This window comes from Anomaloglossus baeobatrachus, chromosome 5 (assembly GCF_048569485.1).
Source record: "Anomaloglossus baeobatrachus isolate aAnoBae1 chromosome 5, aAnoBae1.hap1, whole genome shotgun sequence".
Taxonomy (NCBI): domain Eukaryota; kingdom Metazoa; phylum Chordata; class Amphibia; order Anura; family Aromobatidae; genus Anomaloglossus; species Anomaloglossus baeobatrachus.
This window is the reverse complement of record NC_134357.1, coordinates 487,422,754-487,446,322: the sequence shown is the minus strand read 5'-3', so window position 1 is coordinate 487,446,322 and position 23,569 is coordinate 487,422,754. Positions and strand designations below refer to the sequence as shown.

Below are 23,569 nucleotides of genomic sequence, written 5' to 3'. Positions count from 1 at the left end.
GAGAGAGAGGCGCAGAGAGAGAGAGAGGCGCAGAGACGAGAGAGAGGCGCAGAGAGAGAGAGGCGCAGAGAGAGAGAGGCGCAGAGAGAGAGAGGCGCAGAGAGAGAGGCAGAGAGAGAGATGCGCAGAGAGAGAGAGGCGCAAGAGAGAGAGGCGCAGAGAGAGAGAGGCGCAGAGAGAGAGAGGCGCAGAGAGAGAGAGGCGCCAGAGAGAGAGAGGCGCAGAGAGAGAGAGGCGCAGAGGAGAGAGAGGCGCAGAGAGAGAGAGGCGCAGAGAGAGAGAGGCGCAGAGAGAGAGAGGCGCAGAGAGAGAGAGGCGCAGAGAGAGAGAGGCGCAGAGAGAGAGAGGCGCAGAGAGAGAGAGCGCAGAGAGAGAGAGGCGCAGAGAGAGAGGCGCAGAGAGAGAGGCGCAGAGAGAGAGGCGCAGAGAGAGAGGCGCAGAGAGAGAGGCGCAGAGAGAGAGGCGCAGAGAGAGAGGCGCAGAGAGAGAGGCGCAGAGAGAGAGGCGCAGAGAGAGAGGCGCAGAGAGAGAGGCGCAGAGAGAGAGGCGCAGAGAGAGAGGCGCAGAGAGAGAGGCGCAGAGAGAGAGGCGCAGAGAGAGAGGCGCAGAGAGAGAGGCGCAGAGAGAGAGGCGCAGAGAGAGAGGCGCAGAGAGAGAGGCGCAGAGAGAGAGGCGCAGAGAGAGAGGCGCAGAGAGAGAGGGCGCAGAGAGAGAGGCGCAGAGAGAGAGGCGCAGAGAGAGAGGCGCAGAGAGAGAGGCGCAGAGAGAGAGGCGCAGAGAGAGAGGCGCAGAGAGAGAGGCGCAGAGAGAGAGGCGCAGAGAGAGAGGGCGCAGAGAGAGAGGGCGCAGAGAGAGAGAGGCAGAGAGAGAGGGGCGCAGAGAGAGAGGGGCGCAGAGAGAGAGGGCGCAGAGAGAGAGGGCGCAGAGAGAGAGGGCGCAGAGAGAGAGGCGCAGAGAGAGAGGCGCAGAGAGAGAGGCGCAGAGAGAGAGGCGCAGAGAGAGAGGCGCAGAGAGAGAGGCCTAGAGAGGAGCAGAGAGAGAGGGCGCAGAGAGAGGCGCAGAGAGAGGCGCAGAGAGAGGCGCAGAGAGAGGCGCAGAGAGAGAGGCGCAGAGAGAGAGGCGCAGAGAGAGAGGCGCAGAGAGAGAGGCGCAGAGAGAGAGGCGCAGAGAGAGAGTTGTGGCAACACTAATTGTATTTTGGTCCTGCCAATAAAGCACATTTGAATTTGAATTTTTGAATTTGAGAGAGGAGAGAGGCGCAGAGAGAGAGGCGCAGAGAGAGATAGGCACAGAGAGAGGGGCGCAGAGAGAGAGAGGGGCGCAGAGAGAGAGAGAGGCGCAGAGAGAGAGAGGCGCAGAGAGAGAGAGAGGCGCAGAGAGAGAGAGAGAGAGGCGCAGAGAGAGAGAGAGGCGCAGAGAGAGAGAGAGGCGCAGAGAGAGAGAGAGAGGCGCAGAGAGAGAGAGGCGCAGAGAGAGAGAGGCGCAGAGAGAGAGAGAGAGAGGCGCAGAGAGAGAGAGAGAGGCGCAGAGAAAGAGAGGCGCAGAGAGAGAGAGGCGCAGAGAGAGAGAGGCGCAGAGAGAGAGAGGCACAGAGAGAGAGAGGCACAGAGAGAGGGGCGCAGAGAGAGAGAGGCGCAGAGAGAGAGAGAGGCGCAGAGAGAGAGAGAGGCGCAGAGAGAGAGAGGCGCAGAGAGAGAGAGAGGCGCAGAGAGAGAGAGAGGCGCAGAGAGAGAGAGGCGCAGAGAGAGAGAGAGGCGCAGAGAGAGAGAGAGAGAGAGAGAGGCGCCGAGAGAGAGAGAGGCGCAGAGAGAGAGAGGCGCAGAGAGAGAGAGGCGCAGAGAGAGAGAGAGGCGCAGAGAGAGAGAGAGGCGCAGAGAGAGAGAGAGGCGCAGAGAGAGAGAGAGAGGCGCAGAGAGAGAGAGAGAGAGGCGCAGAGAGAGAGAGAGAGGCGCAGAGCGAGAGAGAGGCGCAGAGCGAGAGAGAGGCGCAGAGAGAGAGAGAGAGAGGCGCAGAGAGAGAGAGAGGCGCAGAGAGAGAGAGAGGCGCAGAGAGAGAGAGGCGCAGAGAGAGAGAGGCGCAGAGCGAGAGCGAGAGGCGCAGAGCGAGAGCGAGAGGCGCAGAGCGAGAGGCGCAGAGCGAGAGCGAGAGGCGCAGAGCGAGAGCGAGAGGCGCAGAGCGAGAGCGAGAGGCGCAGAGCGAGACAGGGGAGAGAGAGCGAGAGCGAGACAGGGAGAGAGAGCGAGAGCGAGACAGGGAGAGAGAGCGAGAGCGAGACAGGGAGAGAGAGCGAGAGCGAGACAGGGAGAGAGAGAGCGAGACAGGGAGAGAGAGAGAGCGCGAGACAGGGAGAGAGAGAGAGCGCGAGACAGGGAGAGAGAGAGAGAGAGCGAGACAGGGAGAGAGAGAGAGAGAGCGAGACAGGGAGAGAGAGAGAGAGAGCGAGACAGGGAGAGAGAGAGAGAGCGAGACAGGGAGAGAGAGAGAGCGAGCGAGACAGGGAGAGAGAGAGAGCGAGCGAGGACAGGGAGAGAGAGAGCGAGACAGGGAGAGAGAGAGAGAGAGCGAGACAGGGAGAGAGAGAGAGAGAGAGCGAGACAGGGAGAGAGAGAGAGAGAGCGAGACAGGGAGAGAGAGAGAGAGAGCGAGACAGGGAGAGAGAGAGAGAGAGCGAGGACAGGGAGAGAGAGAGAGAGAGCGAGACAGGGAGAGAGAGAGAGAGAGCGAGACAGGGAGAGAGAGAGAGAGCGAGACAGGGAGAGAGAGAGAGAGCGAGACAGGGAGAGAGAGAGAGAGCGAGACAGGGAGAGAGAGAGAGAGCGAGACAGGGAGAGAGAGAGAGAGCGAGACAGGGAGAGAGAGAGAGAGCGAGACAGGGAGAGAGAGAGAGCGAGACAGGGAGAGAGAGAGAGAGCGAGACAGGGAGAGAGAGAGAGAGCGAGACAGGGAGAGAGAGAGAGAGAGCGAGACAGGGAGAGAGAGAGAGAGCGAGACAGGGAGAGAGAGAGAGAGCGAGACAGGGAGAGAGAGAGAGGCAGGGAGAGAGAGAGAGGCAGGGAGAGAGAGAGAGGCAGGGAGAGAGAGAGGCAGGGAGAGAGAGAGAGGCAGGGAGAGAGAGAGGCAGGGAGAGAGAGAGAGGCAGGGAGAGAGAGAGAGGCAGGGAGAGAGAGAGAGGCAGGGAGAGAGAGAGGCAGGGAGAGAGAGAGAGGCAGGGAGAGAGAGAGAGGCAGGGAGAGAGAGAGAGAGAGGCAGGGAGAGAGAGAGAGAGGCAGGGAGAGAGAGAGAGAGAGAGGCAGGGAGGAGAGCGAGAGAGGCAGGGAGAGAGCGAGAGAGGCAGGGAGAGAGAGAGAGAGGCAGGGAGAGAGAGAGAGGCAGGGAGAGAGAGAGAGGCAGGGAGAGAGAGAGAGGCAGGGAGAGAGAGAGAGGCAGGGAGAGAGAGAGAGAGAGAGGCAGGGAGAGAGAGAGAGAGGCAGGGAGAGAGCGAGAGAGGCAGGGAGAGAGAGAGAGAGGCAGGGAGAGAGCGAGAGAGGCAGGGAGAGAGAGCGAGAGAGGCAGGGAGAGAGAGAGAGAGGCAGAGAGAGAGAGAGAGAGGCAGGGAGAGAGAGAGAGAGAGGCAGGGAGAGAGAGAGAGAGAGGCAGGGAGAGAGAGAGAGAGGCAGGGAGAGAGAGAGAGGCAGGGAGAGAGAGAGAGGCAGGGAGAGAGAGAGAGGCAGGGAGAGAGAGAGAGGCAGGGAGAGAGAGAGAGGCAGGGGGGAGAGAGAGAGGCAGGGAGAGAGAGAGAGGCAGGGAGAGAGAGAGAGGCAGGGAGGAGAGAGAGAGGCAGGGAGAGAGAGAGAGGCAGGGAGAGAGAGAGAGAGGCAGGGAGAGAGAGAGAGGCAAAGATCAAAGGTTTATTTCATAAACTTGTGATGAACCTCCTATTGGACAATACCACCTAGAAACACATTTCTCATGATCCAACGTACAGCGATATAGTCCACGTAAGATTTAATTTAGGACGGCGTACATAAAGGTTTTCTGTTTTCAAAGGGCAAAGATTTTTGGGTGGATTCCCTAATAGGTCCCATTTTTCATGCCCTCCCGAAAATACACAAAGGAGGTTTCCCTCCCCCTTTAAGGCAGTTTGTGGCCGGTATTGGTGCGTTAACAGAGAATTTGTCCTTATGGCTTCATACCATCCTACAATCACTTGTACATTTCATTCCTAGCCATATCAAGGACACTAAAACAGCTAGTAACCAATTTGAGCTGTCATCGATTACCATTGGGTAACCTCAGACGTAGTAGCCGTTTATTCCAGTATCTCGCACACCAAAGCAGTGGCTGCGACATCTTTTCATTTGAACAATGACAATTTTCACCATTGCTAATGGTCACATCGTTTCTATTGAGAAACAATTTCTTTACATTCAACAATGAATTTTTTATACTAATGCTTGGTTGTCCTATGGGCACCAAATTTTCTCCGTATGATTACCGTATATGATGTGGTGGGAAGAAACCATTTTACATTTGTCTACCAACTCCCTTATACATCGCATTGTGTGGTACAGCAGATATATTGATGATCTTCTCCATTTGGCAAAGTGGCGATTCTATTATTCCCATATCAATTTTCCAAGTACCTCAACTGTAACGATCTGAATCTGAAATTCGCTGTAGGATTTTTAGCCTCTACCACGTCCTTTCTTGATGTATTGCTAACTGGCGGTGCCGTGGGTCATACAATCAGAACACCCGCGTCTGGGAATTCATGCTGCTACTAGTTGCCATCCTTCACACATCATCAAAAATCTCCCAGTAGGCAAAACATTAGAGCCCATGTGACTTGTTTAAATAATTATACCTTTGAGAAGGAATGTTCTACAATAAGAAAAAAATTGTCTTAAGGGTTATCCAAATTCAAATCTTACAAGGGCCCATAAAAAAGCTCTATCCAAGCCAAAGGAATCCTTATAGGGTTCTGATGTTGCTCGATATGTTAAGGTTTCTTCCCCCCCAAGTCACTTTTATAACTTCCTATAGTACGGACTATTTGGGAATCTGTTCAATTTTTAACAAAAAAAATCCCCATACTTTTCCAGGATGAGAAGCTAGTCAACTCCTTAAAGGGAACCTGTCACCAGTTTTTCGGCCTATAAGCTATGGCCACCACCAGTAGGCTCTTATATACAGCATTCTAACATGCTGTATATAAGAGCTCAGGTCGCTGTGAGAACATAAACACTTTATAATACTCACCTAACGGTCGCGCTGCAGTAGATTTGGGTCAGATGGGCGTCTCCATTGTCCGGTGCCAGCGTCGCCTCTTTCGGCCATATTTGTCATCCTTCTTCTGTCGCCAGGGTGCATGACGTGTCCTACGTCATCCACACCCGCCAGGATTGAGCCCTGCGCAGGCGCACTTTGATCTGCCCTGAGCCTGCGCGGGACCGGCGAGTGTGTATGACGTAGGATGCGTCATGCACACAAGGTTCAGAAGGAGGACGAAGATGGCCAAAAGGAGGCGCCGGCACCGGATAACGGAGATGCCCATCTGACCCAAATCCACCGTAGCGACCGTTAGGCGAGTATTATAAAGTGTTTTTTATGTTGTCACAGTGGCCTGGGCTCTTATATACAGCATGTTAGAATGCTGTATATAAGAGCCTGGTGGTGGTGGCCACAGCTTATAAACTAAAAAACTGGTGACAGGTTCCCTTTAAGTTGTAGGGTATAATATTCCGAGCAGAACGCTATGTCCTTATGTCCCCAGCTATTTTAAGTCATCTACATCTCTCAGATTTGGCTAAATTGCAAAGGTAACTTTACATGTGATTTGCCTAGGTATAACCTCTGCCAATATATGGCTAAATCATCAGAATTTTCTACCAATAATTTGTCCATAACCCTCAAAATTAATCAATTCATCCACTGTAACCCCACACAGGTTGCAACTGCAATGTTGATTACATGGCACGTAAATTTAAATCCCATATAGCGGAACATATTCGCGATTCTATTCCTCATCCCATTAAGATAAAAAGTTGTGTGGTTTATCCAGACATTTTCTGGAAAAACATCAGGGTAATAGCGAGCAATCGATCGGCCGAGCCAGCAATCGATTGGCCGAGCCAGCAATCGATCGGCCGAGCCAGCAATCGAGAGGCCGAGCCAGCAATCGAGAGGCCGAGCCAGCAATCGAGAGGCCGAGCCAGCAATCGAGAGGCCGAGCCAGCAATCGAGAGGCCGAGCCAGCAATCGAGAGGCCGAGCCAGCAATCGAGAGGCCGAGCCAGCAATCGAGAGGCCGAGCAAGCAATCGAGAGGCCGAGCAAGCAATCGAGAGGCCGAGCGAGACAAAAGAGAGATTAGAGAAAGATAGAAAAATGTCCGAGAGGGAGATATGAGAACAGGTCCAAAAAAAAAAGATGAGGGAGATACAGAGGAAAAAGATCACAATCCTCGCAATCAACCAGAGCACACTGCAGAATTCACTATCCTCCTCCATGACACACAGCAGTCTTCCCCACCCACGCACCTCCTGGGCGCACCACAGATTTCCCCCCCACCACCACAATCCTCCAGGGCACACCGTAGAGTATCCCCCATCCTCCAGGGCACACCGCGTTTCCCCCCCCATCCTCCAGGGTACACCGCAGAGTCCTCCATCCTCCTCTGGGGCCCACTGTAGTCTTCCCCACACACACACACACACCTCCTGGCTGCACCACAGAATGCCCCCACCCGGCTGCACCGCAGAGTACCCCCCATCCTCCAGGGTGCACCACAGAGCCCCCACTTCCTTTCTCCAGAGCATTTTGTAGATGCTAAAAATGTCAAAGAAAAGCATCAATTTTTCATATCCTCCCATCAGGTGGGCAGAGGGGAGATGGAGCGAGTAAAAAATGGCACAATATACAGATATATCTCCCAGTGCCACAAATAGAATGGTAATGTAGTTTTTGGCAGACACAGTAATAGAGCTACAAAACCACTACCATGCCCGAAACACGTACAGCTTATTTAACAAAAGTTAAAGTGGTACTCTTGTACGCTGCCTTGATATCTTTGGGAATCCCCTTATAAGCACTTGGCTCCATCTCTGATCTGCGCTGTCCCAGGCACCATAAGGAGAAGAAATGTTATATTCGGAGCCGGTCCTGTGCCCATAAACATCCCCGCCACTAGATGTATAGAAAGGAATCTAAGCAGGTCCACCTCACTTTATCGGATACTAGATCTGACCTCGGTCGTCTCTCGTGTCTGGTCTGCTCTCACATTACAATGCTGACCTGCCAAATGTTGCTCTTCTTGTCCATATAACGTCATAATCCAGCCCGGTTTCTTCTGGGTGCAGGATCGCAACCAGTAAACAATTCAAAATAACTTCCCCCTTATTCAATCGTTACTGATATAAATTGTATAATTTGTTACTAAAGGTCAATGGAAACAGAAAGCAACCAATCGTGGGCTGGATTCCAAGTCACTCCAAAAATTGTTGAAATCACTGGTAGATCCAATTTTTATTGTGAATGTCATCAAAGTAACTAAAGACGTGACTCAGTGGTGTGTGTGTGTGTATAGCCTCCTTGTTCCTGTATACTCTCCCCAACAACCCATATGTGACTCAGTGGTGTGCATGGTCCACATGTGCCTGTATACTCTCCTGACAAACCATATGTGACTCAGTGGTGTGCATGGTCCACATGTGCCTGTATACTCTCCTGACAAACCATATGTGACTCAGTGGTGTGCATGGTCCACATGTGCCTGTATACTCTCCTGACAAACCATATGTGACTCAGTGGTCTGTATGGCATCCTTGTTCCTGAATACTCTCCTGACAAACCATATGTGACTCAGTGGTGTGGATGGCCCCCTATGTGCCTGTACAACCCATATGTTACTGAGTGGTGCGTATGGCCTCCACGTGCCTGTATACTCTGCTAACAACCCATATGTGACTCAGTGGTACACATGGCCCCCACATGCCTATATATTCCCCTGACAACCCATATGTGGCTCAGTGGTGTGTATAACCCCCACATGCCTGTATACTCTCCCAACAACCCATATGTGACTAAGTGGGACATATGGCCCCCACGTGTCTATATACTCCCCTGACAACCCATATGTGACTCAGTGGTGTGTATGGCCCCCTATGAGCCTGTATAACCCATATGTGACTGAGTGGTGCATATGGCCTCCACGTGCCTGTATGCTATGCAGACAACCCATATGTCACTCAGTAAGATATATGGCCCCACGTGCCTATATACTCCCCTCACAACGCATATGTGACTCAGTGGTGTGTATGGCCTCCACGTGCCTGTATACGCTCCCAATAACCCATATAGGTCAGTGGTGTGCATTACCCCCACATGTCTGTATACTCTCCAAACAACCCACATATGACTCAGTGGGGTGTATGGCCCCCTACGAGCCTTTATTCTCTACTGACAACCCATATGTGACTCAGTGGAGTGTCTGGCCCCCACAAGCCTTTGTCCCATGGGTTTTCATGCAAACCTGTATAAGGTTTATCAGTGGCTCCTGGATAGTCAGTGGAGCTACTAAGCAGCATCAGATACATAAAGTCCCAAGGGTTCTTGATTGGATTCTGATCTGGAGAGTTTGCGGGATAGTCAACGACATCAATCCTAAATCATCTAGGAACGACCTAAACACTCTGGTCACATCAGTCCATCAGTGTCTTGCACTGGTAGGAACCCAAGAACAACTGCACTAGTTAATAATAAATAAATTCACTGCACTCATAGATTGTGATGCAAAAAAAATATTCAACCCCTTCACGACTGGCCGATTTTTTGCTTTCCGGTTTTTTTTCGCCATTCTTTCTCTGAGAGACGTAACTTTTTCAGTCAATATGGTCATCTGAGGTCTCATTTTTTTGCGGAACGAGCTGTACTTTTAAATGAAACCATAAGTTTTACCATACAGTGTACTGGAAAACGGCAAAAAAAATTCCAAATGCAGAAAACTTACAAAAAGAGTGCGATAGCACTATTGTTTTTGAGATATTTTATTCACTGTGTTCACTATATGGTAAAACTGATGTGTCATTGTGATGCCTGAGGACAGTGCGAGTTCGTAGACACCAAACATGTATAGGTTTACTTTTATATAAAGGGTTAAAAGAAAAATCGGAAGTTTGTCCGAAAAAAGTGGCGCACGTTTTACGCCATATTCCGTGACCCGTAGCGTTCTTATTTTTCAGGATCTATGGCTCAGTGACTGCTTATTTTTTGCGACTCAAGCTGACGTTTTTAACGGTACCATTTTTGCACAGATGCTACGTTTTGATCGCCTCTTATTGCATTTTACGCAAAAGTTGTTGCGAAAAAAACCCTTAATTTTGGCGTTTGGAATTTTTTTGCTGCTACGCCGTTTACTGATCAAGATTAACTGATTTTATATTTTGATAGATCGGGCGATTCTGAACGCGGCTATACTAAATGTGTGTATATATTTTTTTTTTAACCCTTTAATTTTCAATGGGGCGAAAGGGGGGGGTCATTTGAACTTTTAGGTTTTTTTTGTTTTTTTTTTTTAATTTTTTAAAACTTTTTTTAACTTTTTTTTATTTAACTAGTCTCCACCTAGGTGGCTATAGCGATCAGCAATCCGATCGCTCTGCCCTATCTGTTGATCACAGCTACACAGCTGTAAACAGCAGATTTGATCACTTTCTGATTCACTCGGCTCGGGGCCGAGTGAAACCGAAAGGGACTCATGATGGCTACAGGCGTCATCACATGACCCTGTGCTACCATGGCAACCGCCGAAAGTCACGTAATCACATCACGTGACTTCCGGTATCGGGCGGTAAGTAAAAGTTTACCGCCGATGCCGTTAAATGGCGCTATCACATATTGACAGCGCCATTTAAGGGGTTAAACGGCATGAGCAGATAACGATTCTGCTCGTGCCTAGCAGGCACACATCTCAGCTGTGAAAATCAGCTGAGATGTGCGCCGATCGCGGCAAGTTGCCGGCATCAAACCGCGGGCAGTAACATTATGACCACTAGGACGTAATATTACTGCCTGCGGTCGTTAAGGGGTTAAATTTATTGAGGCGACTGAAGTCATTCGACGTTTCGACCCCGCCTGGGTCTTAGTCAAGAGTCGCTTAAAGATGGGTGCCTGGGATATGGAAATTTTGAGTGAATTATAGCGTTGGTAGAGAATACCTTGACGCTAAAGGTCCTGTGGGTTTAGCCAGCGCAGCAGCGCTGTGGCTAGTGATATGGTGATACGCCATATCACACCAAAGAATCTTTCTGAAGAAAGGACAGCTAAGAATATGAAGAATCACACTTGATGAAAGGGGTCAGAGAAGGGTATGACTAATTATTCTGATTAGAGGATGTAAAGAAATATTCTGATGAATGAGAGCAGAGGAGGATGTGAAAAACTGTTTTGACAAAAGGGATCAGAGGAGGACATGAAGAATACTTTTGAATAAAAATACAATTTTGATGTCCAACACACAACTAATACTCATGAACAGGGGATAAAGTGTATTCCCAAGATTTAAATTTAACATAGACCTGTGCCATCACTGGAGGATAGAGTAGTCAGAGTATACCCACAGTGGTAGATCAACTCATTCAGCGTCCGTTCTAGGTAGTCACAGGAATGCTTCTTGCCTAACAAACTAAGGGTACTTTCACACTTGCGTTGTTTTCCTTCCGTCACAATCCGCCCTTTTGGAAAACAGCGGAATCCGTTAACGGATTCCACTGTTTCCCATAGACTTGTATGGATGACGGATTGTGCCAAAAGGACCTGCGTTGCTTCCACTGCGCGACGCTGCGTTGCTTCCGCCCAGCGGAATTGTCACGAACCACCGGGGGGGTCACTCAGAAATTCCCCGCGCTGGCTACCAGTACGTCACGATCGGGGGGTAACAAGCAGGAGTCACACCTCTCCTTTATACCTCCCGACCGACAGACAGAGCACGTGACGCGCTCTCTAGCGCCCCTCTTATAGTCAGGCCAATTATGGAATTGCCCGACAATAAGCAAGGAGGCCGCTATACTACTTATGCCGATTATTGAAGGGTCCCCGGTGAGAGTAGGGTATATATTCCCCCGACCTCCGCGGGCGGAATATATAAAATCTTCCCGAATCTCACTGGCCTCCCCACAATAATCCTTGGCACAAACTCGCTGCCACCAACCGCTTCACGGTAACTATTAGCCGAACACACAGACGTGGGATTCAAGATCGAGATAACAGAACAGCCCAAGATTAATTATATAATTTAATCAGCCTAAAGCCACACTAGAAACTACAATATATACAATAGGGAATCTACAGAATATACAGTTATGTAAGAGTACAGTTACAGATAAAGCATGGTTTACAAACAGGCATACACAGTTCCAGCAGTTACCTTGTGCGTCTGGCCACAGGGGGGCGCCGTGGACCAGGTTTCCAGGATCTCCCTCACAGGTCTTCCCTGACCAGACCCCCGAGCAAAAGAACACTGGAAAATGGCCGAAGTAGGGTTATCAACCTGGGCAAATCCAGGTCCCCTCCTACCTTAGTGACCTCACAGGGAAGCACTGCCACTCCCCCTGCATGGAGTCAGAGTAATATCCCAGAAGGGGCTATTACCTGCAACTCCGGACTGGGAGGTCCGATCGGGACGGTTCTGGTGCCATCAGATCCGCCCGGGTCCCCTCTGCATTTTGAGTCCAAGCACGACTCATTTACCGGACTCCTACTAGCAGTTCTCTATATCTCGCCGCCCCAGGGTGCCATATACACTCCGAGGATATGCACAGATTCGGCTCGAAGTCCCGATTCCAACGATGTAGGGGGTGTATGGCTGAGACGCACGGTAATATCATAACTGGGTATGATATTACGGAGCCAGCAGTATGCTCTCCTGTGGTGACTAGCTCCCTTTTGGTTTTGCCAGGTCACTGTCCACTTTCTTTGATGAGCGGACACAGCTCCCAGGGGCTCTTCCTCTCTCTCTTTGTTTTAGAGGCCTGAGAGAACACTAATCTCCATATCAGAGGAGATGGCTGTTGGAGGTGTAAGTGGAACACAGACCAGTTCCTTTGACACCTATCTGCTAAACAAACCGTTTATCCCTGTGGTAAATTTTCTGATTGAAGGAGTTGTGTGAAGGAAAGGGGGGGGTGACACCAGGAGAGGGCTTCCTGACATAACTTGAATATCATGATTTATCGTCATATCTCCGGATTTACCTCACACCTCCCCCCTTTTGAGGGCGCTAGGGGGCAGCACACTCCGGTGTTCCCCCGTGCGCCCGTCCGCGACCTCTCCTTGTCGGGACAGCCCGTCTGCGTTACCGTGGTCACGGCCCCTTTTGTGTCGAATGGTGAAGTTGTATTGCTGGAGCGCCAGGCTCCATCGCAACAACCTGCCATTCGTCCCGGAGACAGTGTGTAACCAGCTGAGGGGATTGTGGTCCGTCTCCACGATGAAGTGGCGCCCATATAGATAGGGTTGCAGACGCTGCAGGGCCCACACTATGGCCAGGCATTCCTTTTCCATCGTGGAATAGGCCCCTTCCCTTGGTAACAGCTTCCTGCTCAGGTACAAGACTGGGTATTCTTGGCTCGCAGAGTCCACCTGGCTGAGCACCGCACCGAGGCCGAAGTCACTGACGTCGGTCTGTACTACAAACGGCCTCGTGAAGTCGGCTGCCTGTAGCACGGGCGGGCTGGACAGGGCGTCCTTTAGGGCCCGGAAGGCTGTCTCGCAGTCCATTGTCCAATCGACTGCAGAGGGCAGCTTCTTCTTGGTGAGGTCCGTCAAGGGCTTTGCCAGGCTACTATAGCATGGAACAAACCTCCTATAGTACCCAGCGGTCCCCAAGAAGGACATCACCTGCTTCTTGGTCCTGGGGGTGGGCCAGGATGCGATGGCTTCCACTTTCTCAGGCTCGGGCTTCAGTGTTCTCCCGCCTACCCGGTGACCGAGGTACTGGACCTCGCTCATGGCCAGCTGACACTTTCCCGGCTTGATGGTCAAACCTGCCTGGTGGATCCGCCTGAGCACCTGTGCTAGATGCTCTAGGTGATCTTCCCAGGTGGGACTGAAGACGGCAATGTCATCCAGGTACGCGGCCGCGTACCCTTCAAGTCCCTTGAGCAGGGTGTTGACCATCCGCTGGAAAGTGGCAGGGGCATTCCTCATCCCGAATGGCATCACCGTGGACTCGTACAGTCCAAATGGGGTAATAAAGGCAGAGCGTTGCCTGGCCTTGCGAGTCAGGGGGATCTGCCAATATCCCCGGCTCAGATCCATGATTGTCAGGTACTGAGCCCCGGCCAACTGATCGAGCAGGTCATCGATGCGTGGCATTGGGTACGCATCGGCGACCGTGACAGCATTGAGCCCCCTGTAGTCCACGCAGAACCGAGTGGTTCGGTCCTTCTTAGGGACGAGGACTACAGGCGAGGCCCAAGCGCTGTTGGATGCCTGGATCACCCCCAGCTTCAGCATCTCGTCAATCTCCTGGCGCATGTGTTGCTGCACCTCCAGGGAGACCCGATATGCTGAACGCCGGATTGGGGGATGATCCCCAGTGTCCACGTGATGGACAGCTAAGCTAGTCCTTCCGGGCTGGTTGGTAAACAACCCCCGGAAGGGGTGTAGGGTGGCCCACAGCTGGGACCGTTGGTCCTCCAAGAGCTGGTGGCCAACCTCCACATCCTCAATGGATCCGCCTGCCCTAACCTGGGCTAGCATATCCAAGAGGGTTTCCGCTTCTCCCTCCTCGGGCAGGTTGCACACGGGGAGCGCACATGCCTCCCGCTCATGATGTGCCTTCATCATGTTCACATGGAAGGGCTTCCGCCTTCCACGAGCAGGGTCCAGGGTGACCAGGTACGTTACAGGGTTGAGCTGCTGGTACACGAGGTATGGGCCTTCCCAGGCTGCCTGAAGCTTGTCCTGTGGTACGGGGACCAGTACCCACACCTTTTGACCCACTTGGTAGGTCCTCTCACAAGCGTTCTGGTCGTACCAATGCTTCTGATCGGCCTGGGCTTGAGCCATATTGTCGTGTACCAGTTGCGTCAAGGCCTGCATTTTGTCCCGGAAGCGCATGACATACTCGATAACCGACACTCCAGGGGTGGCCGAATCCCCTTCCCAAGCCTCTTTCACCAGAGCCAGGGGGCCCCGCACACGTCGCCCGTACAGGAGCTCAAACGGTGAGAATCCCGTTGAGGCCTGTGGAACCTCCCGGTAAGCAAATAACAGGTGTGGGAGATACCGCTCCCAGTCACGCCCGTGGGAGTCGACCAACATCTTAAGCATCTGCTTTAAGGTGCCATTGAACCGCTCGCACAGGCCATTAGTCTGTGGATGGTACGGGCTGGCCACCAGATGTCGCACCTGGACTTGCTTACAGAGGGCCTCCATCAGCTGGGACATGAATTGGGTCCCCCGGTCAGTGAGCATTTCCTGGGGAAAACCCACTCGGGAGAAAATCTCCAGCAATGCGGTGGCCACCTTGTCAGCCCGAATGGACGACAAGGCCACTGCCTCTGGGTACCGGGTGGCATAGTCCACTACCGTCAGTATGAAGCGTTTCCCGGAGCTGCTGGGGATGGCCAGCGGGCCGACCAGATCCACAGCCACCCTCCTGAAAGGCTCATCGATGATGGGCAGAGATACCAGTGGGGCTTTGGGGTGTGGCCCCGCCTTCTCCACTCTCTGACAGGTTTCACACGAACGGCAGTAGGCAGCCACATCGGCCCCCATTTTTGGCCAGTAGAAATGCTGGTTTAACCTGGCCTTGGTCTTAGCGATCCCTAGGTGTCCGGCCATCGGAATCTCATGTGCGATCCGCAACAACTCCGTCCGGAACGGATAGGGTACCACCAACTGTCGGTCCCTGGGCCACGCCTCCGGTGAACCCTGCTGGACCGTGACCCGGTACAGCCGTCCTTGGTCCCAGACCACTCGCTCCGGGTCCGAGTCCGAGGGAGGCTGTGCCGCCTGCTCCTTAAGAGCTTTCAGGCTGTCGTCAGCTTCTAACGCTGCCTGAAACCCCTGACTAGATGTGGCCAGAATCGACGAGACTGTCACATCTTCAGTCAGTACCCCGGGACCTGTGTCCTGGCCTCCACCTGACTCGGCTGCCACTTGGTCAGAAGGGGAAGAGCTATCGGACCTCCGGGAGGCCCCTTGGCTTCCAGCACTCCCACTGCGGGTGACAGCGGCCACAGCCGCTGCGACCGTGGGTCGTGCCTGCTCCTCCTCCGTTCCTGACCAAGTCGCCGGTTCAGGCAGACCTACCTGGCTTCCTGACACCCCGGTTGTGGGGGAACCATGTACCGAGATCTTACCTGGGAGCACTTCCGCTCCTGGACCGGCCCCAATCTCACCTGCCTGTTCCCCTCCTGCAGCAACAGAACCCCGCTGTGAAATCTCTGGGGACCCCACATTTGCTGTGGTAGCCCCCACCCCACACACTGGTCCTCCCCCTGCAGCACCCTGCTCTCTGCTTATCCCTGCAGAGGGCAACAGATCCCAGCTCGCTGGCTGATCACTTGTAGAGGCATGGTCACACCTTCCTCCAAGCCCCTCCCCTGTCACAGCTGCAGCTGAGTGTGTGTCTATGGTGTCTATGCAAGCAGAAATATCAGAGTTCACTCCCCCCTCTCTCACATTATTCATAGATAACACATTAACATTGTCCGGAGGCACGTCAGTACTGGCTGAAGGTTCAGCCCTTGGGGGGGGCCCAAACTGGGAGGTTATCTGCCCCAAATCTGTCCCAAGTAGCACGTTTGCGGGGATCCGATCAGTTACCCCCACCTCTCTCACCCCTCGCCCTGCGCCCCAGTCCACATAAATGCCAGCAACAGGCAGCGCCGGGTCAATGCCTCCAATCCCGGAGACAGCGAGGGTTTTTCCAGGTATCAAGTCTTGGGGGGACACCATCTCAGGCCGCACCAGTCACCTCCGAGGCGCTGTCTCGCAGTCCTATAGTCACAGACCGGCCGACGGTGACAGGTTGGAAGCTGTCCAGGGACCTACCACCACCCCCACCCACACAATACACCTTGGGCGGCCCTTGGGACGGGGACGGAGCCGGGGCCTTGGGACGCTGAGGGCACATGGCCTTGAAGTGTCCAGGTAGGTTGCACTGATGGCACCGTCTTGGTTCTGCCACGGGCCTGGAGAGGGGAGTTGAGGGGGTCACCCCCTGCAGTCTAGGGGCAGGTGGGGCAGTCGCAGAATTCATCTTACCCCCTCTCCAGGTGCTGCTGGTGGCTGCTCTCCTGGCCTCAGGAGCCCGATTGTTGGTGTAGTCATCGGCCAGGGCAGCTGTAGCCGTGGACCCCTTTGGCTTCTGGTCTCGGATGAACTGGCGGAGATCCTCAGGGCAGTTCCACAAGAGTTGCTCTGTGATGACCAAGTCTAGGATCTCTGGTCCGGTGGTAAGCTGCAGGCCTTGGGTCCAGTGGTCGGCAGCTCGGGCAAGTGCCCGCCGGTGGTCAGCCCAGGAGTCCTTTGGTCCCTTCTGCAGGGTCCGGAACTTCTTGCGGTAGGACTCCGAAGTGAGGTTGTACTGTTGGATCAGGGCCCGCTTGATGGTGTCGTAGCCCTGATCTGCCTCAGTAGGCAAGTCCCCAAGGATTTCCAGGGCCTTACCCCTTAAACGGGGGGTCAGGTATTTGGCCCACTGGTCCTTGTCCAGATGGTGCTGCAGGCAAGTCCGTTCAAAAGCAGTCAAGAAAGAGTCCAAGTCTCCATCCTTCTCCAGCACTGGGAAGTCCTCAACACGGACCTTTGGAAGTTTGGTGTTTTGAAGGTCACATGTGGCTGATGAGGGCCGGAGCTGAGCTAGCTGCAGCTGGTAGTCACGCTCTGCCTGGCGCTCTCGCTCTTTACGCGCTGCCTGCCGCTCCGCAGCCTCAGCCTCACACGCTGCCCTGCGCTCCACAGCTTCACGTTCTGCCCTGCGCTCTGCCATGAGTTCCTTGTAGCCCTCCCGGTCTCCAGCCTGGAGTAGGGCCATAGCCATTTGAAGAAGGCTATCCGAGCCTCCCAGGCTCGGTGAAATGGCACGTGGTGATCTGTGGCCCGCTGCGGAGCCTGGTGATTCACTGTCCATTGCAGAGCGGAGGGCTGGCATCTGGCTCGTTGAGGACCCTTGGGTGAGCTGCTCCTCATCTTGTCCATAATTGCCAGGTTGTGCAATGTCCTCTGCAGAGCTGTTCTCTGGCGTCGGGCTCTTGGAGGGCTCGTGGACAACCTCCTCATCGTCTCTGGCCTGAGCCATTCCTTTGGCTTTGCTCCTGGTGCTCTCAGCCATTCTTGCAGACTTTGGTCACTGACACAGAACTGCCACCTGATGCCTCCACACACCTTACAGTATCTGCACTCTGACACTCTAGTGTTGAGCTGGTCTGAAGACCCCAGCAGCCACAGCTGCTGCAGGCAGTCTTTAGTGTCTGGGAGTATGGGTCTCACACTCACACACACTATTATCTCGATCCCACCGCTGCCACCAATATGTCACGAACCACCGGGGGGGTCACTCAGAAATTCCCCGCGCTGGCTACCAGTACGTCACGATCGGGGGGTAACAAGCAGGAGTCACACCCCTCCTTTATACCTCCCGACCGACAGACAGAGCACGTGACGCGCTCTCTAGCGCCCCTCTTATAGTCAGGCCAATTATGGAATTGCCCGACAATAAGCAAGGAGGCCGCTATACTACTTATGCCGATTATTGAAGGGTCCCCGGTGAGAGTAGGGTATATATTCCCCCGACCTCCGCGGGCGGAATATATAAAATCTTCCCGAATCTCACTGGCCTCCCCACAATAATCCTTGGCACAAACTCGCTGCCACCAACCGCTTCACGGTAACTATTAGCCGAACACACAGACGTGGGATTCAAGATCGAGATAACAGAACAGCCCAAGATTAATTATATAATTTAATCAGCCTAAAGCCACACTAGAAACTACAATATATACAATAGGGAATCTACAGAATATACAGTTATGTCAGAGTACAGTTACAGATAAAGCATGGTTTACAAACAGGCATACACAGTTCCAGCAGTTACCTTGTGTGTCTGGCCACAGGGGGGCGCCGTGGACCAGGTTTCCAGGATCTCCCTCACAGGTCTTCCCTGACCAGACCCCCGAGCAAAAGAACACTGGAAAATGGCCGAAGTAGGGTTATCAACCTGGGCAAATCCAGGTCCCCTCCTACCTTAGTGACCTCACAGGGAAGCACTGCCACTCCCCCTGCATGGAGTCAGAGTAATATCCCAGAAGGGGCTATTACCTGCAACTCCGGACTGGGAGGTCCGATCGGGACGGTTCTGGTGCCATCAGATCCGCCCGGGTCCCCTCTGCATTTTGAGTCCAAGCACGACTCATTTACCGGACTCCTACTAGCAGTTCTCTATATCTCGCTGCCCCAGGGTGCCATATACACTCCGAGGATATGCACAGATTCGGCTCGAAGTCCCGATTCTAACGATGTAGGGGGTGTATGGCTGAGACGCACGGTAATATCATAACTGGGTATGATATTACAGAGCCAGCAGTATGCTCTCCTGTGGTGACTAGCTCCCTTTTGGTTTTGCCAGGTCACTGTCCACTTTCTTTGATGAGCGGACACAGCTCCCAGGGGCTCTTCCTCTCTCTCTTTGTTTTAGAGGCCTGAGAGAACACTAATCTCCATATCAGAGGAGATGGCTGTTGGAGGTGTAAGTGGAACACAGACCAGTTCCTTTGACACCTATCTGCTAAACAAACCGTTTATCCCTGTGGTAAATTTTCTGATTGAAGGAGTTGTGTGAAGGAAAGGGGGGTGACACCAGGAGAGGGCTTCCTGACATAACTTGAATATCATGATTTATCGTCATATCTCCGGATTTACCTCACAGGAATCCTTAGGATTTCACAGTGCATGCTCTCTCTGGCTCCCTGCACCCGTAACTAAGGTGAATATCGGGTAACCAAGCAAAGTGCTTTACCCGATATTTACCCTGGCCACGTGTGCAGGGAGACAGACACTTCCCCGCTCGGCTCCGCCCCCTTCCGCACTCCACTCCGTGTGTGTGTGTGTATATGTGTGTGTATGTGTATGTGTATGTGTGTGTGTGTGTATATATATATATATATATATATATATATATATATATATATATATATATATATATATATATATATATACACACACACATATATATACACATATATACACACACATATATACATATATATATACATACACACACACACACACACACACACATACACACACACACATACACACACATACATACACACACACACACACACATATATATACACATATACACTCACCTGTCCTCAGCGCCATGGACCCGCTCGGCTGCACCCACTCTGCCCCCCGCGCACACATTCTCGGCGGCCGAGCGATCAGCTGATCACCCGGCGCTGGGAGTGATCAGTTTACACCCCCCCATGCAGGGAGCGATCAGCTGATCACCCGGCGCTGGGAGCGATCATCTGATCGTTCACAATAGTGAAACTGTGTAAAAAAAAAAAAAAAAGGCTGATTCCATTGTTTTGTACGATCCGTTGCATCCGTCACACAACGCAATGCAATGGATACTGTTCAACGCAAGTGTGAAACTAGCCTAAAATAAAAAAGTCTTTCTGGCACAAAGAAAATGACTATAAGCACTGTCCATATAACTGCGAGTTCCACCAGGTAAGCTTCAGGGTTCCACTCTTTAACAAGAGCACAGCTCTGGAGGTCTGCTACCTCCATACACAGAACCAGAGGGATTCCAAAGGACTCACTTTTACCTCCTGGACCACACCCTAAAGTTGAGATATGGTGAACAGCCATCCAACCCATCTCTAACTGTTGTTCACATAAACCTGGCCCTGTTAAAAGCAGTTTGGCCCTCTCAGTAGCTAGCTAGCATATGGGAGCATACATCCGGCTTCACATCAATGAGGCTAAAAATCTCAGTGATACATACCTCCCCTCTTATTTTACTAGTGACCACCTTACACCACCATTCAGCTAACGTCAGCACTGAAGCCATAGAGTTGGACATCTTCTATAAATGCTACAGCCAGGGACCTCCATTGCAGGCTATCATGCAAATTCCAGAAAAGCCAGCCATACTGCAGAAGGCCAATCCCAGCTATGTTGTATGCGCAGCTTTAGGGGCGATGTGCAACGCTGCTACATCTACTATATTAAATGTGACACTATGCATTGCTGTCTATAAATACCTCATTAAATTGACTTCACATTATTAATTCATCACCTCTGCTGGGAATCTGCCTTGCGTGAGGACCTCCATTATATAATAACCCCCTCTTTACCCCTGCGTGAACTCTGTGGGATCTGAGTGGTGTCTTAAAACTTTCTAGAAAGCATATGGACAGTTCACAAAGTACAATCTGCCATGCTGGGATATCAGGGTTAAAGTCCAATTTCATACAGAACTGCACAAGACTGTAAACGTAACAACCAATCTGGGAAGAAGTGCTGCAGGGTAAAGCACAAAGGCCAGAGCTCTTGATGAGACAACAGATTGTTTAAGTGGCAGAAATCAACTCTCCATTTACAGACTTCCTACTTGGCCTGTGCTGTGGAAGCAAATGAGCCCATTAAAGCATGGGGAATGAAGATGTGCAGATTATTAAGGGGCGATCCAATAGAGGACAACCCCTTTAAATTCTCTGACGAGACAGAAAGTTACTCTAATTTCTGAAATCTGTTTTCCATACACTGCCCTCTTGCTGGACGTGAGCTTATACAGTTGAAACCAGAAATTTCCATCCATTCCCTATAAAGACACATCTGCATGTTTTTCTCACTATCTGACATAAAATCAGAAACATTTCCCGTTTTAGGTCAATTAGGAAAGAACAATTATTTATATTTACCAAATAACAGAATAATGAGAGAGAGAATGTTTTAAGGCATTATTATTACTTTCTGCAAAGTCAAAAGTTTTCATCCATTTCATTAGTATTTGATACCATTGTCCTTAAACTATATGACTTGGGTGAAACGTTTTGGATCTCCTTCCACAAGCTCCTCACCATAGTTGGTAGGAATTTTGGCCCATTCCTTCTGACAGAACTGGTGTAACTGAGCCATGTTTGTAGGTTGCTTTGCTCGCACCGGCCTTTTCAGCTCTGCCCATAAATTTTCAATCGGATTGAGATCAGGGCTTTGTGATGGCCACTACAAAACATTGACTTTGTTATCCTTAAACCACTTTGTAACCAGTTTGGTAGTATGCTTAAGGTCATTGTCCATTTGGAAGATCCATTTCCACCGAAGCTTTAAGTTCCTGGCTGATGTCTTCATATGTTTCTTCGGTATTGCCCCATAATCTTCTTTCCTCATGATGCCATCTATTTTGTGAAGTGTACCAGTCCCTCCTGCAGCAAAACAACCCCACAACATGATGCTGCCACCCCTGTGCTTCACAGTTGGGATGGTGTTCTTATTAAGGAATAACGTTTGGAACTCCATTCTATGTCTGAACTGGGTGCAAAAAACCTAAAAAACATCACTATGGGGAGATAAGGTATGCACACCAGTGACTATGTAAGGGGAATACATGAAATAGCAGAAACTGCTGTGTGAATACTGACATGAAAAATTCAATAGCTATATGGAAGAATGAAATGTGAAAAATGGAATCTGCATTACTGCCATGAACATATGAATCAAGAGAAATTTAGCTATTGAATTGATCAATGCAATAGAGCCCCAACACTACGCCAAAGTATTTCTCTACGTTGGGGTCCCTAGCTTGTGTGTGTCCTCTCATGCAGTTAAAAAACTTACCGTGTATGGGAAGCTGAGACCCAGGCTATATATACGATGTAAATTGGCAATAGGTGTGTATGGGGATTCATTCATTCAGTAGCTAAATTTCTCTTTATTCATATGTTCATGGCAGTAATGCAGATTCCATTTTTCACATTTTCACTCTTACATATAGCTATTGGATTTTTCAAGTCAGTATTCACACAGCAGTTGCTGCTATTTCATGTATTCCCCTTCCATAGTCACTGGTGTGCATACCTTATCTCCCCATAGGGATGGTGTTCTTAGGCATCAAAGCTTCTCCTTTTTTCCTCCAAACATAACGAGGGTGATTATGGCCAGATAACTAAAATTGAACTTTCTCAGACCACAGGATGTCTCCAAAAATTAAGGTTTTCGTCGCTGTGTGCATTTTCAAACATTGATCTGGCTTTTTTATGTTTCTTTTGGAGTAATGGCTTCTTTCTAGCAGAGTGGCCTTTCAGCCCATGTTGATACAATACTCGTTTCACTGTGGATAATGACAATATCATACCAGCTTCCACCAGCATCTTCACAAGGTCTTTTGCTTTTGTTCTTGGGTTGATATGCACATGTCTGACTAAAGCACGTTCATCTTTGGTACACAGAACCCATCTCCTTCCTGAGCGGTATGATGGCTGGACATTCCCATCTTGTTTGGACCTGCATATAATTGTTTGTACAGATGAACGAGGCACCTTCAGGAATCTAGAAATTGCACCCAAGGATGAACCAGACAATTCTCTTCCGGAGATCTGGGCTGCTTTCTTTTGACTTTCTCATGATGCTACACAAAGAAGCAGTGTGTTTCAGGTGTGTATTAACATACATTCACAGCTGTGTCTCTAATTAACTCAGATGTTGCCAATAAACCTATCAGAAGCCTCCAAAGATATGACATCATATGGGCTGTTTCATATTGTTTAAAGGCATAGTACGCTTACTGTATGGAAACATTTGACTTTGTAGAAAGTAATAAAATGCCGTAAAACATTCTCTCTCTCATTATTCTGGCATTTGGCAAATATAAATAATTTTGGTTCCTAATTGACCTTAAACGGGAAAGGTTTATTCTGATTTCATATCAGATAGTGAGAAAAACATGCAGATGTGTCTTTATAGATAGGTAAAGTGGAAACCAGACATTTCCATGCACTAACATGAACAGTAAAAAGCAGTAACCTGAATCTGTTGGAAAAGTTGCAGAAATCAGCTTGCCATGCACTGATCTGCTGGACTTTAAATGTATTTGTTTTTAATTTAAAAAAAAAAAAATAAATAAATAACCAAGTAGAGTTGCAGTGTAAAGCATGAGGGAGAGAAAGGTCCCAGCCTCGGAAAGGAGGATGGTTACAGTAATTATCCGTTACCACCGTAAAACATCTGAATAACAGACGAGACATAACCGTCCATTACCTGCTGCCGTACATCTGATGGACTGATGAGTACCCTCGCTCCCTCTCCACTCATTAGGACCCATTACAGGAGCTGAGCCGGTCAGCCGCACATTATTCCGCCATAACCTGAGGGCATGTAAGTGCCGCACCCCATTCTAGCTGCTTTTACTAATACTTTACTTGTCAATGGTGGAGATTTTATATAGCTTGGTAGATTTTATAGTATGTAAATGGCATGCTTGCGCTGTGGTTGTCATGGTTGTGTCAACAGACACTAACTACACTAATATCCTGTCATGTGACTGCGCCATGGGGTCTGTGCACTGTGAGTCTA

At 50.7% G+C, this 23,569-nt stretch overlaps 1 protein-coding gene across 1 annotated transcript in view; it reads right to left on the bottom strand.

The window, feature by feature from the left end:
- The window catches only part of TTYH2 (tweety family member 2), a 116,444-nt gene that overhangs the window by 80,402 nt on the left and 12,473 nt on the right, over positions 1–23,569 (bottom strand). The window lies entirely within an intron of this gene.